This window comes from Oncorhynchus tshawytscha, linkage group LG10 (assembly GCF_018296145.1).
Source record: "Oncorhynchus tshawytscha isolate Ot180627B linkage group LG10, Otsh_v2.0, whole genome shotgun sequence".
NCBI lineage: Eukaryota > Metazoa > Chordata > Actinopteri > Salmoniformes > Salmonidae > Oncorhynchus > Oncorhynchus tshawytscha.
Genome location: NC_056438.1, coordinates 29,030,820 through 29,041,240, shown reverse-complemented (window position 1 = coordinate 29,041,240; position 10,421 = coordinate 29,030,820). Strand labels below are relative to the sequence as shown.

The 10,421-nt window shown below is 41.6% G+C and overlaps 1 protein-coding gene across 11 annotated transcripts in view; it reads left to right on the top strand.

The window, feature by feature from the left end:
* Positions 1 to 60: 60 nt before the first annotated feature.
* LOC112260063 (RAS guanyl-releasing protein 2) overlaps positions 61 to 10,421 on the top strand; it is an 82,210-nt gene continuing 71,849 nt past the window's right edge. For 10 of the 11 annotated variants that reach the window (XR_002954980.2, XR_002954978.2, XR_002954979.2 and 7 more), the window contains exon 1: positions 61 to 438. The gene's annotated coding sequence lies outside the window, so the exon portion shown is untranslated. Of the gene's footprint in view, positions 439 to 4,877; positions 5,088 to 10,421 lie in introns of all 11 variants that reach the window. The other variant, XM_042328458.1, reaches the window with a different exon arrangement.

Below are 10,421 nucleotides of genomic sequence, written 5' to 3'. Positions count from 1 at the left end.
CGGCTCTAGCGATCTCGAGTAAAGAGAGTAAAACCGCAACAGGCATCTATTTTAACTTGGCGCTAAGTGCTGGCAGCTGGCAGTAGTAGTGCGTTGCATAAGCGCATGGGCAGACGTGTATTTGAGACCTGTAGCTGTGGAGCATCAACTCCAACGGATCTCATATCTGGAACTTGTGACTTCATTTTCGCATGATTTACTGCGTCTTTTTGCAAGGACTTGCAAGTGCATGCATAGGCTTTATCGTTTGGTCTAGATGCTACCCAAAAAACTACACCCGTACAGTTCGATCAATGTGATCTAGACCATAGCCAGCAAACCTACATGGTCTGGTAATTTGTTTATGGAAGGTATCCTGGCGTAGAGGCTGACATTATTTTAGTTTCAGCGCATAACTAGGCAAACATTTCGTGTGATGGGACTCTCCAAACTCTGAAGGTAAGACATATCTGGCTATAACAGAGTGCATGGTTATGCACTTGTGATGTAATTCATGGTTTGCGATATTAATTGGATAAACCTTTTATGCAGGACTGATTTATCTCGGTTTGGACGGATCTTGGCTTTATTACCTCACTTTTGTCTTTATACCGAATAAGGCGAACTTATATTTTGATACTGTGTTATTTTCCAATGGCTCTTTACATGATCTCCAAGTTGCGCAATTACATATGATTTATCCGCATGTGGCGCAAGAGAAGACTAGCCTAATCATGTAAACACATACTGTGTTGCATACATCTTAACAAAACATTGCCCAGGGAGATCATTCAACATTGACTTTGAAATTGGATGTCTATATCCCGAGGACATCTGGGAAATGCCTTCAAAACCAGCCAAGCAACCTGGTCTCAGAGCATTTGGTATTATTCTGTACATAACGCGAACAAAGGCACCCTAATGTAGTGAGTTCGAATCTCATCACGGACAATTTTACATAATTAGAAACTTTGCACAATACTTAGCATGTTAGCTTCCCCTTTCCCTAACGTTAACCCTTTAATCTAACACCTAAACTTAACCCTAACCCCAATGGAACAATGCAGAGCAGAAGGAGCAATCCAGGTTGTCAAAAACAATTAGAAATGTGTTGTTTGGAGCAACTTCAAAATTAGACGTTTGGGAAATGTGGATAAATGTTTAATTCTGCAGTGAGACTGTGAGAGCTTGTTGCCATTGCCACAAGTAAAGTGAGAAAATGAGTGAGCAGTGGCATGTTTCTTCACGCTCTAGCAAACCACGCCTCTGTGTTTGCCACAGTAATGCCAGGGTGCGAATATTCTCACATGCCTATTGAGTGAAACAGATGGGCTATATTTGTGTATGAGACAGACCGTGTTATCTTTATACTACTGGTGATGAAGTTACCACTGCTGTTGAATATTTTGGCTGCTCGCTACCCTCTTTGTATCACATGCCAATTAGTGAGATGCATTAAAAGCTATTGACATCATGAGATCATTGTTCAACACAAAGAAACACCCTGTATGGTTATTCGTGTGTTTGAATTGCATTGTTTAAAAAAAAAAAGAATTGTTATGACCTGGTAATATAGCCTACACAAATATCACTCATACGTCATATTCAAGTACAGTATTAGGTATGTATACAGCACACTTGCATTAACCATTAGGTGTAATGTTATTCATAGGGACTTTAGAGAGCTGCTCCCCACAACGGATGATGGCAAATAAGTCCCTAAACACGTTGACATGGACAACAAGATCTCATGGTTTGACTTCAGATCCAGACTTTTCCCCAAACGTCAAATTTCGTTGTTGTTTATGGGTTGTCACAGTGATCAGTTGAGCCACCTGCTATTGTCGCCGGCGCATCCCATGGTTAAATTTGGGCGTTAATTCCGAATTGTTAAAATAAGGGGTAAGGTTTGGACCAGATAAAAAAATAAATAATAATAATTGTGTCTAGCATTGCAATTGAACACGTGAGCCTGAGCTTGCGGCTTACGCCCATCCACAATCCCTATCCATAACACCCTAGTACAGAGTTCCCCAACTCGGTCCTCGTGACTCCAAGGAGTGCAACTTTATTCCCCCCCCCCAACACGGGCATCAAACTCATTCCATGGAAGGCCTAGTGTCTGCAGGTTTTTAGTTTTTCCGTTCATTTAAGACCTAGACAACCAGGTGAGGGGAGTTATTTTCTAAATAGTGACCTTAATTCATCAATCAAGGTAGGAGCGATAATCCATAGACACATGGCTGCCTGGGGAATGAGTTTGACACCGCTGATTCAACTGATCAAAGCTTGATGATCATTTGATTATTTTAATCAACTGTGTAGTGTTAGGGCAAAAACCAAAATGTGCAGCCCTTGGGGTCCCGAGGACAGAGTTTGGAAAACTTTGCCCTAGCAAAACCCAAGCCTACTTGATGGTAATAGCGCTGACCATTGCCCCTAGTGACGGGTTTTGAAGGAATCTCCCGACGACCTCGGGACATGGACGAAAGTCCAATTTCGAAGTGACTCTTGGAAAAACCTTTGCTGGATATGAATCAGCTCTGAGTGTTGGGTTACTTTCCATTCTGTGCACTATGCTTTGTGTGGCTCCGCAGGCGGCACGGGGCGATAAAACAAGTGAGAGGTCAAACCCTTGCTCACTTTGTTTGGGTATCGATCCGCTGGCATCATTAACTGGTGTCTGGAGCGCCGGCAGGGGTTGCGGGTGGCCCCGACTCCACCCGGCTCTGTCAGAAGCTTTCTTCCAACCGCCCACAGAGCAGCGGGGATTAGGACCAGGCCGGGGTGTTCTGGCTGTTGAGTTGGTCTGCAGTGGAGACTCACTGATTTAACCACAGTTTCTATCCCTCCCTGCTAGAATGTTGCCTGTCAGATTTAGGGCTTTGACTTGTAAGTCTGTCTGGAGGTTTTCACTAAAGCTTTTGACATGGCTCAGTTGAGAAACATGGTGGGATGATGGGGGAATGGAGGGGATATACAGTACCAGTCAAAAGCTTGGACACACCTACTCATTCAAGGGTTTTTCTTTATTTTTTTACTGTTTTCTACATTGTAGAATAATATTGAGGACATCAAAACTATGAAATGAAACGCATGGAATCATGTAGTAACCAAAAAAGTATTAAACAAATAAAAATATATTTGAGATTCTTCAAGGTAGCCCCCTTTGCCTTGATGACAGCTTTGCATTTTCTCAACCAGCTTCTAGAGGTAGTCACCTGGAATGCATTTCAATTAACAGGTGTGCCTTGTTAAAAGTGAATTTGTGGAATTTCTTTCCTTAATGTGTTTGAGCCAATCAGTCGTTGTGACAAGGTAGGGGTGGTATACAGAAGATAGCCCTATTTGGTACTATACCAAGTCCATATTATGGTAAGAACAGCTCAAATAAGCAAAGAGAAACAACAGTCCATCATTACTTTAAGACCTGAAGGTCAGTCAATCTTGAAAAGTTCAAGAACTTTTAACGTTTCTTCAAGTGCAGTCGCCAACACCATCAAGCACTATGATGAAACTGTCTCATGAGGACAGCCACAGGAAAGGAAGACCCAGAGTTACATCTGCTGCAGAGGATAAGTTCATTAGAGTTACCAGCCTCCGATTGAATCCTAAATAAATGCTTCACAGAGTTGAAGTAACAGACACACTGTTCAGAGGAGACTGCGTGAGTCAAGACTTCATGGTCGAATTGCCGCAAAGAAACCACTACTAAAGGACACCAATAATAAGAAGATGCTTGCTTGCTTGTGCCAAGAAACACGAGCAATGGACATTAGACCGGTGGAAATCTGTCCTTTGGTCTGATGAGTCCAAATTTGAGATTTTTGGTTCCATCCGCCATGTCTTTGTGAGACGCAGAGTAGATGAACAGATTATCTCTGCATGTGTAGTTCCCACCGTGAAGCATGGAGGAGGTGGTGTGATGATGTGGGGGATGCTTTGCTGGTGACACTGTCAGTGATTTATTTAGAATAAAAGGCACACTTAACCAGCATGGCTACCATAGCATTCTGCAGCGATACGCCATCCGCTCTGGTTTGCGCTTCGTGGGACTATCATTTGTTTTTCAACAGGACAATGACTAAAAACACACCTCCGGGCTGTGTAAGGACTATTTAACCAAGAATGAGAGTTATGGTGCTGCATCAGATGACCTGGCCTCCACAATCACCTGACCTTAACCCAATTGAGATGGTTTGGGATGAGTTGGACTGCAGAGTGGAGGAAAATCAGCCAACAAGTGCTCAACATATGTTGGAACTCCTTCAAGATTGTTGAAAAAGCATTCCAGGTGAAGCTGGTTGAGAGAATGTCAAGAGTGTGCAAAGCTGTCAAGGTAAAGGGTGGTATTTTGATTTGTTGAACACTTTTTAAAAATTTGCTACATGATTCCATATGTGTTATTTTATAGTGTTGACGTATTCACTATTATACTACAATGTAGAAAATTGTTAAAATAAAGAAAAACCCTTGAATGAGTTGGCGTGTCCAAACGTTTGACTGGTACTGTATGTATGTGTAGGCCTACAGGTGTTCAGAGGTCAAACCTTTATCTGCTTGTTTTGGTGTGGTTCTGTTCGTTGCATGAAGAGCTGAGCTGAATGTTGTTGATTAACTTCAGCAATTATTTGAATATTGGGTAACGTGCTGCTTACTGTGCTCTTGTTGCGTATCAGGTACTGATTGAGAGAAATGCACCATCCTGCAAATAATATTGTATCTAGGCATATCCTGCTCGACGCACCTTTAAGCTACACATACTGTGCAACACGTAAAATACAGTAGGCCTAGCTGATCAATTAGTCAAATCCCAACATAATATCTTAGCGAGTTGATTAATCCATAGGGCAACTATAAAGTCAATGACATAACTATTGCACTGTGCTTGTTCAAAGGCCTGCTAGGATGAGTGTCTGTCACTGTCTGGATTCGAACCAGGGTCTGCTACATGATTGTTAGCCCTCTGAGCTAAAGCAGGAGCATTAGCTCGGGAGTTACCCACTGCACGAGTGTGATTCACCGACGCACCTCTGTTACATTTGGAGTGAATGAGCCTGTTTTGGTGTTCTACACCTCCGCATCATGAACAAAGGAAGTCAGCTGAGGTGGGTGTGATGCACAGGTAAAAAATTTGATCTCTCTCTCCACACAGACAGCCTCCAAGCTTTCCTCCATCTTTTCTCCTCAGGCATATTACCCTAGTCCTCTCTTATGTGTACATGCTTGACATTTTCATTCATCTCCAGGACCAGGGAGCGACCTCACCGACCTGCGGCAACACCGCCATGCCCCAGCGCCTTATTAGGCACGCTGAGCTTAATTAGATTCTTTGTAAAGGGCTGATTTATGCCCAAGGACTGAGATATGGTTAGAGGAGGGTGAGCGAGATGGAAAAAAAGAGAAGGGGGGGGCTGATCAGTAGGAGGCTGATCTGTAGGAGGTGAGAAAAAAAAGCAAAATAAATCCCAGGAGCGCAAAATAAACCAACAAAGAAAGTAATTACAGGTAGCAGCTTCCCAGACTCATGTAGTCGCATCACTAGGGTACGGTTCACTGCTTCCTCTCCTCTCTACTTCACCCCCTTCTCGTTTTCGCCCTTCCTCGATCTCCTTCTTTCTCTCACTCACTCACTCACTCACTCACTCACACTCACTCACTCACTCACTCACTCACTCACTCACTCACTCACTCACTCACTCACTCACTCACTCACTCACTCACTCACACACACACATGTTCCTGAGAGGAGAAATAGAGGACCTGTGCAATGTCATCTTGTTAGTGCTCCTTTCACCTTCAAGGGCAAAGATGGAACACCTGGGAGGGAGAAGGGTGAGGGAGGGAGAAGGGTAAAAGAGGGAGAAGGGTAAAAGAGGGAGAAGGGTAAAAGAGGGAGAAGGGTAAAAGAGGGAGAAGGGTAAAAGAGGGAGAAGGGTAAAAGAGGGAGGGAGAAGGGTGAGGGAGGGAGGGAGGGAGGGAGAAGGGTAAAAGAGGGAGGGAGGGAGGGAGAAGGGTAAAAAGGGAGGGAGGGAGGGAGAAGGGTAAGGGAGGGAGGGAGAAGGGTAAAAGAGGGAGGGAGGGAGGGAGGGAGAAGGGTAAAAAAGGGAGGGAGGGAGGGAGAAGGGTAAAAGAGGGAGGGAGGGAGAAGGGTAAAAAGGGAGGGAGGGAGGGAGAAGGGTAAAAGAGGGAGGGAGAAGGGTAAAAGAGGGAGGGAGGGAGGGAGGGAGAAGGGTAAAAGAGGGAGGGAGGGAGGGAGGGAGAAGGGTAAAAGAGGGAGGGAGGGAGAAGGGTAAAAGTGTAACGGCTATAGATCAAGCAGTCTTGAATTGAAGCAGCCAGGAGAGACCTAGTCAATGAGGTAGGTGGGAGAACATATTAAAATACAGTGGGTGACCCTGTGAAGTAGTCACAATTGTCTGCTTGTACAAGTGCACTGTGTAGAGCCAGTAGTTGCAACAGGTGTGAAGTATACACTTTTCTTGTTTTGAAAGAATTGACCATGCACCTGCAATAGAAAATGTGTTTGCACACAGTTGATAATTTGTGTTTTATCACTGGATTACCTCAGTTTATGTCTACGTGCCCACAAAAACATTCACAGACCTTTCTGGACAATTTCATGCCAGCGGGAGCTGAAAACATTGTTGTTATCAGGTTGTTCTGGCAATTCTCACAAAGGAACTTCATTGGGAGGAGGGATGTTTAACATTCTTTTTACATTTGTATCACAAACCATTTTTGAGAAGTCATGATGAAATTGGCCATTTTAGGCCTTTTTTAGACCTATACATACCCCAGTTAGACTCTATGATCTGTGAACCGTACATGATACAGACATCTTGGTGTCCTTATACTCCTTAATAGGTGAAATGCAGATGAATTCAATCTGTTTTTGACAGCATTCCGCTTGATTTAAACACTCGCTTTCCATACGTGTTTGCCCATGGAAGAATGTGAATTTTTGGAGAAGTTCCTTTTTGGACCCGAATACCAAAAACATTCCGGTGTTTAACTAATTTGGCATACCCCGCAATGTCATTAGACATCCATGTGTTCATCAATGGAAAACATAAATGGTTTTGAGTTTGATACTTAAAAGCTTACAAACAGTATTTTCAAACAATTTTATTTGAAATAAAATGTAAAAATCATTAAACTTTTTTTTTTGGTCAATTATCTATATATTGTTTGATATTCACATATGTTGTAGGTTAAACCATATTTCAGTTCTGACATGTTGGTGTTGTGCCCGCCATCAGTTGAAATACAACATGCTCTTGAATACAGGGTCGGTGTCATTTCAATAATGGAAATAGGTCCATTCTATCCCTTCAGAAAACTACAATTTAGCTGGTACACCATTGAAATGTAAAAAAAAAATATATATTTTTTTTTATTTTACTACCACAAAGATAACCGACCGCTGGTCCACCCACCGTCGATTGTCATCTTAAATGGTCAAGTCTATTCTATCCATCTTTATTTCAATAGGTTTCCAGTATAATTTTAAGCAACAGATATTCCCATTCAAGTCAACATTCTCCGTGTGGAGCCCCAACCACCTTTTGTGGTACCATTTTGAAAGTTGAAATTTAAATTGTATTTCCATTTTAGTACATTTATTAGCCAAAACATGACTAATAAAGAGCATGTTGTGTCTCAACTAGTGGCGGACACAGCACAAAACCCTTCGATTATTTAAAATGGGGTCAAAGCTACAACATATGCTAATATGAAGAAAAAAATTGGTGTTTATGGTTTTTTTGATAATTGATGTTAAATGTAAGTGTTTTATTTTTTTAAACTTTATAAAAAATTTTGGCAAACCTGTTTGTAAGCTTTTAAATTATATCAAATCTCAACCATTTGTCTTTTCCAGTAATGAAGACATGACTGTCTCATGGTACTGTATGGTGGGGTAGGCAAAAAGGGGTAAACTTTGAACACCTTTTATGTCTTGAAAATGTTGGCATTCAGGCCCAAAAAGTCAATTTCAGAGCACTACACTCATTTTTTATATTATTATTTTTATACAGTCATGGCCAAAAGTTGAGAATGACACACATTAATTTCCACAAAGTTTGCTGCTTCATTGTCTTTAGATATTTTTGTCAGATGTTACTATGGAATACTGACGTATAATTACAAGCATTTCATAAGTGTCAGGCTTTGAGTGTTGACCCTTCTTTTTTCAAGACTTTTGCAATCCACCCTGGCATGCTGTCAATTAACTTCTGGGCCACATCCTGACTGATGGCAGCCCATTCTTGTATAATCAATGCTTGGAGTTTGTCAGAATTTGTGGGTTTTTGTTTGTCCACCCGCCTCTTGATGATTGACCACAAGTTCTCAATGGGATTAAGGTCTGGGGAGTTTCCTGGCCATGGACCCAAAATATTGATGTTTTGTTCCCCGAGCCACTAAGTTATCACTTTTGCCTTATGGCAAGGTGCTCCATCATGCTGGACAAGGCATTGTTCGTCAACCTCAGGGATTTTTTTTTGATGACCTCCCATCTATTCAGTATCATGGTGTCAGCTACTTGGGACACTCGGCAGGCTTTGTTCCAAAACATGCAGGTGCCTGGTAAACCAAACAATGACATGTACATAAAATGTATCATACTTTCAGAATTAGCAGGGAGCCCACTCTGGATATTTGATGTATTTCTACAGTATATTGTTCCTAACAATATGTCTTAATATGAACAAAAAGGTTAGTTATGAGATTAAAGGCCCAGTACAGTCAAAAACGTGATTTCCTTGTTTTTATATATATTTCCACACTGAGGTTGGAATAATACCAGATCTGTCTGTTGGCATGTGATAATTATGATAATGCCATTTTAGTGTATGAGCCGTTTTGAAATTCCAGCCTGTTTTGGTGGGATAGACTTTTTGCCTGCCTGGTGACATCACCAGGTGGTAAATTAGTTAATAGACCAATAAGAGTTCCAGACCTCTCTGCCAATAACTTCTAGTTTCTCCCTACACCACTCCCAAAAAATCCTAGCAAAATTCTAGCTGCCATGTCTGTCGGCGCCATACTCTTGGTGTCATTATACTCTTCATAGTGTGTTCTAACATTTTTAGAAAACACTATAAGGAGTATAATGACACCAAGATGTTGCATGCATCATATACGGTTCACAGATCATAGGGTCTTATATGAGGCATGTATAGGTCTAAAATGGTCACTTTCATCATGATGATAAAGATTTTAAAAATGGTTTGATACAAATGTAAATATCTTTCCTCAAATCAAATTTCCATGTGAAAATGGTCAGAACAATCTGATATTTTCTGCTGGCGTGGATTCGCCCTTCTATTGCGTAGTGTTGCTCTAATAGCTATACTGAACAAAAATATAAATGCAAAGTTTTGGTCCCATGTTTCATGAGCTGAAATAAAAGATCCCACACATTTTTCATACTCAAATTTTTTCTCTCCAATTTTGTGCACAAATTTGTTTACATCCCTGTTAGTGAGCATTTGTCCTTTCCCAATATAATCCATCCACCTTACAGGTGTGCTATATCAAGAAACTGATTAAACAGCATGATCATTACACAGGTGCACCTTGTGTTGGGGACAATAGAAGGCCACTCTAAAATGTGCAGTTTTGTCACATAATGCCACAGGTGTCTCAAGTTGAGGGGGGCATCCAATTGGCATGCTGACTGCAGGAATATCCAGCGGAGCAGTTGCCAGAACATTTAATGTACATTTCTCTACCATAAGCCACCTCCAATGTTTTTAACTAATTTCGATCGATGGCCATTTTGAATGCACAGAGATACCGTGATATCCTGAGGTTCATTGTTGTGCCATCCATCCATCACATGTTTCAGCATGATAATGCATGGCCACATGTCGCAAGGATTTGTACACAATTCCTGGAAGCTGAAAATGCCCTAGTTCTTCCATGGCCTGCATGCTCACATGTCACCCATTTAGGTATTTTCAACACATTGTTTCTTATAAAAAGAAGCCAAGAGAGACTGGCATGCATAGTATTTATATCAGCCCTCTGATTTCAATGAAGAGCAAGACTTCTGGGCCAGCTGCAGCTTAACTAGGTTTTTCCTTGCAGTACTCAACCAAACAACTGGACAATAATCAAGATAAGAAAAAAAAACTAGAGCCTGCAGGACTTGCTTTTTGGAATGTGGGGTCAAAATCAGAGCATCTCTTTATTATGGCCAGACCTCTCCCCATCTTTACAACCATTGAACCTATATGTTTTGACCATGACAGTTTACAGTAACAAGTCATTTAATATCCTCAACCTGTTCAACAGCCAGATTCAATTGAGGTCTAGAACTTACGGAATGAATTGTACCAAATACAATGCTCTTAGTTTTAGGGATGTTCAGTACCAGTTTACTGCCGACCCATTCCAAAACAGACTGCAACTCTTTTAGGGTTTCAGTGACTTCA